Source organism: Macaca fascicularis, chromosome 5 (genome assembly GCF_037993035.2).
Source record: "Macaca fascicularis isolate 582-1 chromosome 5, T2T-MFA8v1.1".
Taxonomy (NCBI): Eukaryota; Metazoa; Chordata; class Mammalia; order Primates; family Cercopithecidae; genus Macaca; species Macaca fascicularis.
Window position 1 is genome coordinate 39,341,676 of NC_088379.1, and position 6,458 is coordinate 39,348,133.

The window sequence follows — 6,458 nt, forward strand, 5'->3', positions numbered from 1 at the left end:
AAAGAATGAATGGTGAATCAAAAATAGAAATATTTTTGGCCGGGCGTGGTGGCTCATGCCTGAGGATCACCTGAGGTCAAGAGTTTGAGACCAGCCTGGCCAACATGGTGAAACCTCGTCTCTACTAAAAACAAAAAAATTAGCCAGGTGTGGCGGCACACATCTGTAATCCCAGCTACTTGGGAGGCTGAGGCCCAAGAATCGCTTGAATCTAGGAGGCGGAGGTTGCAGTGAGCTGAGATCGCACCACTGCACTCCAGCCTAGGCTACAGAGCAAGACTCCATCTCAATATATAAATAAATTTTAAAAATAAATAAATGGTCCTTGGCAAAGCCTGAGTCCTGTCCTCTCACTCCTCCCCAGTCAGAATGAGCTTCACCATTCGCTCCACCTTCTCCACCAACTACCGGTCCCTGGGCTCTGTCCAGGTGCCCAGCTATGGCGCTCGGCCAGTCAGCAGCTCAGCCAGCGTCTATGCAGGTGCCGGGGGCTCTGGTTCCTGGATCTCCGTGCCCCGCTCCACCAGCTTCTAGCGCGGCATTGGGTTTGTGGGCCTGGCCGCCGAAACGGCCGGGGGTCTGGCAGGAATGGGAGGCATCCAGAACGATAAAGAAGCCATGCAAAGCCTGAACGACAGCCTGGCCTCCTACCTGGACAGAGTGAGGAGCTTGGAGACCGAGAACCAGAAGCTGGAGATCAAAATCCGGGAGCACCTGAAGAAGAAGGGACCCCAGGCCATTACTTCAAGACCATCGAGGACCAGAGGGCTCAGATCTTCACAAATACTGTGGACAATGCCCTCATCGTTCTGCAGATTGACAATGCCCATCTTGCTGCTGATGACTTTGGAGTCAAGTATGAGACAGAGCTGGTCATGCACCATTCTGTGGAGAACTACATCCATGGGCTTCGCAAGGTCACTGATGACACCAATGTCACTCGCTGCAGCCGGAGACAGAGATCGAGGCTCTCAAGGAGGACCGGGTCTTCATGAAGAAGAACCACGAAGAATAAGTAAAAGACCTGCAAGCCCAGATTGCCAGCTCTGGGTTGACCGTGGAGGTAGATGCCCCCAAATCTCAACACCTTGCCAAGATCATAGCAGATATCCGGGCCCAATATGACGAGCTGGCTTGGAAGAACCGAGAGGAGCTCGACAAGTACTGGTCTCAGCAGACTGAGGAGAACACCACATTGGTCACCACTCAGACCGCTGAGGTTGGAGCTGCTGAGATGCCACTCATGAAACTGAGACATACAGTCCAGTCCTTGGTGATCGACCTGGACTCCATGAGAAATCTGAAGGCCAGCTTGGAGAACAGCCTGAGGGAGGTGGAGGCCCGCTATGCCCTGCAGATGGAGCAGCTCAACGGGATCCTGCTGCACCTGGAGTCAGAGCTGGCACAGACCCGGGCAGAGGGACAGCGCCAGGCCCAGGCCCTGCTGAACATCAAGGTCAAGCTGGAGGCTGAGATTGCCACCTCCCGCCGTCTGCTGGAAGATGGCAAGGACTTCAATCTTGGCGATGCCCTGAACAGCAGCAACTCCATGCAAACCATCCAGAAGACCGCCACCCACAGGACAGTGGATGGCAAAGTGGTGTATGAGAGCAACGACACCAAAGTTCTGAGACATTAAGCCAGCAGAAGCAGGGTACCTTTTGGGGAGCAGGAGGCCAATAATCAGTTCAGAGGTAAAATAAATAAATATTTTTAAGATTTTTGATTTTTTTGAGATGGAGTCTTGCTCTGTTGCCCAGGCTGGAGTGCAGTGGCACCATCTCGGCTCACTGCAACCTCTGCCTCTGGGGTTCAAGCAATTCTCCTGCCTCACATTCTGGAGCAGCTGGGACTACAGGTGCACTCCACCACTCCCAGCTAATTTTTGTATTTTTAATAGAGATGGGGGTTTCACCATATTGGCCAGCCTGGTCTCAAACTCGTGATCCACCTGCCTTGGCCCCCCAAAGTGTTGGGATTACAGGCATGAGCCACTGTGCCTGGCCACTTTTGATGTTTTATTCAAACATTCATTTATTTGGCTACTTAAATATTCATTTAAAAATTCTGCATGCTTTCCCTGCCTGGCCAACATGGTGATATCCCATCTCTGCTAAAAATACAAAAATTGCCAGGCATGGTGGCTCACGTCTGCAATCCCAGTACTTTGGGAGGCTGACCACCTGAGGTCGAGAGTTCGAGACCAGCCTGGTCAATGTGGTGAAATCTCGTCTCTACTAAAAATACAAAAACTAGCTGGGCGTGGTGGTGGGTGCCTGTAGTCCCAGCTACTTGGGAGACTAAGACAAGAGAATCGCTTGAACCTGGGAGGTGGAGGTTGCAGTGAGCCAAGATTGTGCCACGGCACTCCAGCCTGGGCGACACAGCCAGACTCTGTCTCAAACAAAACAAAACAAAAGAAAACATCACAAAAATTAGCTGGGCATGGTGGCACATGCCTGTAATCCCAGCTACTTGGGAGGGTGAGGCAGGAGAATCACTTGAACCTGGGAGTTGGAGGTTGCAGTGAGCCGGGATTGCACCACTGCACTCCAGCCTGGGCAAGAAGAGTAAAACTCCCTCTCAGGAAAAAAAAAAAAAAAAAAATTCTGCATGCTTTCTACCAATATTTATTTATTCATTTTTCTACAAATATTTATTAGACATTTATCATGTGCCAAACACTATGCCAGAGTTTTGAAATACAACAGTGAGGCCAGGTACGGTGGCTCATGCCTGTAATCCCAGCACTTTGGGAGGCCAAGGCAGGAGGATCACCTGAGGTCAGGAGTTCAAGACCAGCCTGGCCAACATGGTGAAACCCCATCTCTACTAAAAACAAAAAAATTAGCCAGGGATGGTGGTGCAGGCCTGTAATCCCAGCTACGTGGGAGCCTGAGGCAGAAGAATTGCTTGAACCTGGGAGGAGGTTGCCGTGAGCCAGGATCAAGCCATTGCACTCCAGCCTGGGCAACAAGAGCAAAACTCCATCTCGGAAAAAAAAAAAAAACAAACTGCATTCTTTCTACAAATATTTACTAGACCTTTATCATGTGCCAAGCACTGTGCCAGAGTTTTAAAATAGTGAGACTGGGTGTAGTGGCTCATGCCTGTAATCCCAGTACTTTAGGAGGCCAAGGCAGGAGAATCACTTAAGCCCAGGAGTTTGAGACCAGCTTGGGCAAAGTGGTAAAACCCTGGCTCTACTAAAAATACAAAAATTAGCAGGTCATGGTGGCACGCACCTATGGTCCCATCTACTTGGGAGGCTGAGGTGGGAGGATCTCTTGAACCCGGGAGTGGGAGGTTACAGTGAACTGAGATCATGCCACTGCACTCCAGCCTGGGTAACACAGTGAGACTCCACCTTAAAATAATAATAATAATAATAATGTAAATAAAATATTTAATTTACAATTGCAATTGGTCTATGAAGGAAGAGTAAGGGAGAATATAACTTCTGATTTGTATATGATTAGTGAAGATATTATTAAGGAAATGACATTTACACTGAAGCTTGATGAATGGCTAGATGCTGGCTGTGCAAAGAGGGAAGAGACAACATTCCAGGCAGAGGAAGTGGCATATGTAAAGGCCCAAACATGATGTGAGGGAATGTGGCAAGTTATCTAAAATAGATGTACGTTGTAAGACATGTGTGTCATATGGCCATGTATATACTGAGGTAAAACAAGAGTGAATATGGAGGAATTAATTAAGTTATTGTAGTGGCTTATGAAGATGAAGTAGGAAGGAGAAGACTGACAGCTTGAAGTAGAGAGGTGTCAGTAGAGATAATGAAAAGTGGATAGATTATAGATTTATTTAGAAAGTAGGGCTGGGCGCAGTGGCTTACACCTGTAATACCAGTACTTTAGGAGGCCAAAGCGGGTGGATCACTTAAGGTCAGGAGTTTGAGACCAGCCTCAGCAACATGGTGAAACCCCGACTCTACTAAAAATACAAACATTAGCCAGCCGTGATGGCACCTGCCTGTACCAGCTGCTGAGGTGGGAGGATCGCCTGAGCCCAGGAGGCGGAGGTTGCAGTGAGCCGAGATTGCGCCACTGCACTCCAGCCTGGAGGACAGAGCCAGACTCCATCTCACACAAAGAAAACCAAAAAAAAAAAAAAAAAAAGAGGAAAAAATGGATTTAGGGCCAGGTGAGGTGGCTCATGCCTGTAATCTCAACATTTTGGGAGGCTGAGCTGGGAGGAATAGATTGAACTCAGAGTTCAAGCCAGCCTGGACAACATAGTGAGGCCATGTCTCTACCAGAAAAAAAAAAAAAAAAAAAAAATGCCGGGCGTGATGGTGTGTGTCTGTGTTCCCAACTACCGGGAGGCTGAGGTGGGAGGATCCCTTGAGCCCAGGATGCTGCAGTGAGCCGTGTTTGTACCACTGCACTCCAGCCTAGGTAAGAGTGAGATCCTGTCTCAATAATAATAATAATAATAATAATAGGCCGGGTGCGGTGGCTCAAGCCTGTAATCCCGGCACTTTGGGAGGCCGAGACGGGTAGATCACGAGGTCAGGAGATCGAGACCATCCTGGCTAACACGGTGAAACCCCATCTCTACTAAAAAATACAAAAAAAAAAAAAAAAAACCAAACTAGCTGGGCGAGGTGGCGGGCACCTGTAGTCCCAGCTACTCGGGAGGCTGAGGCAGGAGAATGGCGTGAACCCGGGAGGCAGAGCTTGCAGTGAGCTGAGATCGGCCACTGCACTCCAGCCTGGGTGACACAGCACTCCAGCCTGGGCGACACAGCGAGACTCCATCTCCAGAAAAAAATATAATAATAATAATAATAATAATGGGCCGGGTGTGGTGGCTCATGCCTGTAATCCCAGCACTTTGGGAGGCCGAGAAGGGTGGATCACCTGAGGTCAGGAGTTTGAGACCAGCCAGACCAACATGGTGAAACCCCGTCTCTACTAAAAATACAAAAATTAGCTGGGCGTCATTACAGGCACCTGTATTTATTTGATAAGTAATATCAAATGAAATGAACAAGGATGATTACTGCAGTAGTGTTTGTGGAAAAAACTGACTATACCCCAGGACAGCAAGGTCAGGAATTTGAGACCAGCCCAGCCAACACAGAAAAACACCATCACTACTAAAAATACAAAAAATTAGCCAGATATGGTGGCACATGCCTGTAATCCCACTTCTCTGGAGGCTGAGGCAGGAGAATTGTTTGAACCTGGGAGGCAGAGTTTGCAGTGATTCAAGATTGCACCATTGCATTCCAGCCTGTGCCACAGAGCGAGACTCCATCTCAAAAAACAAAACTAAACATAAATGCACTGTAACTTTGTCATACAAGGGATTACAAAAAGTAGTCAAAGGGACTAAAGTTACCTATACAAACATGGAAAAATGTAAAAATTACCTCAAAATGGATTACAGATTTAAACGTAAAATGTAAAACTATAAGCGTTTAGAAGAAAACACAGGAGGAAATCTCCAGGACCTCTGCCTTGTTGAGGAATTCTTAGATGTGACACCAAAAGCACAATCCATTAAAAAAAAGGATACATTAGACTTCATCAAAATTAAAAACTTTTGTTGTGATTTACCAATCACATATCTGATAAAGAACTCATATCTAGCCGGGCGCGGTGGCTCACGCCTGTAATCCCAGCACTTTGGGAGGCCGAGACGGGCGGATCACGAGGTCAGGAGATCGAGACCATCCTGGCTAACACGGTGAAACCCCGTCTCTACTAAAAAAAAAAATACAAAAAACTAGCCAGGCGAGGTGGCGGGCGCCTATAGTCCCAGCTACTCGGGAGGCTGAGGCAGGAGAATGGCGTGAACCCGGGAGGCAGAGCTTGCAGTGAGCTGAGATCCGGCCACCGCACTCCAGCCTGGGTGACAGAGCGAGACTCCGTCTCAAAAAAAAAAAAAAAAAAAAAAAAAACCTCATATCTAGACTATATGAATAATTTTCAACTCAATAGTAAAAAAAACAAAAACAAAACCAATTAGAAAATGAGTAAAACCCAGCCAGGCATGGTGGCTCACACCAGTAATCCCAGCACTTTGGGAGGCCAAGGGAGGAGGATTCCTTGATCCCAGGAGTTTGAGACCAGCTTAGGCAACATAATGACACCCTCACTTCTACAAAAAATTTTAAAAAATTAGCCAGGTGTAGTGACACACAACTGTAGTCCCAGCTTGGGGATGTTGAGGTGGGAGGACCACTTTAGCCCAGGAGGTGGAGGCTGCAGTTAACTGTGATCGTGCCACTACACTCCAGCCTGGGTAACAGAGCAAGACTTTGTCTCAAAAAAATTAAAAAATTGGCCGGGCGCGGTGGCTCAAGCCTGTAATCCCAGCACTTTGGGAGGCCGAGATGGGCGGATCACGAGGTCAGGAGATCGAGACCATCCTGGCTAACACGGTGAAACCCCGTCTCTACTAAGAAATACAAAACATAGCCGGGCGAG

The 6,458-nt window shown here is 48.0% G+C and overlaps 1 pseudogene; it reads left to right on the forward strand.

Moving 5' to 3' along the window:
- The first annotated feature begins 212 nt into the window (after window positions 1–212).
- On the forward strand, window positions 213–1,650 carry LOC102137635 (keratin, type I cytoskeletal 18 pseudogene; annotated as a pseudogene).
- The last annotated feature ends 4,808 nt before the right edge of the window (window positions 1,651–6,458 follow it).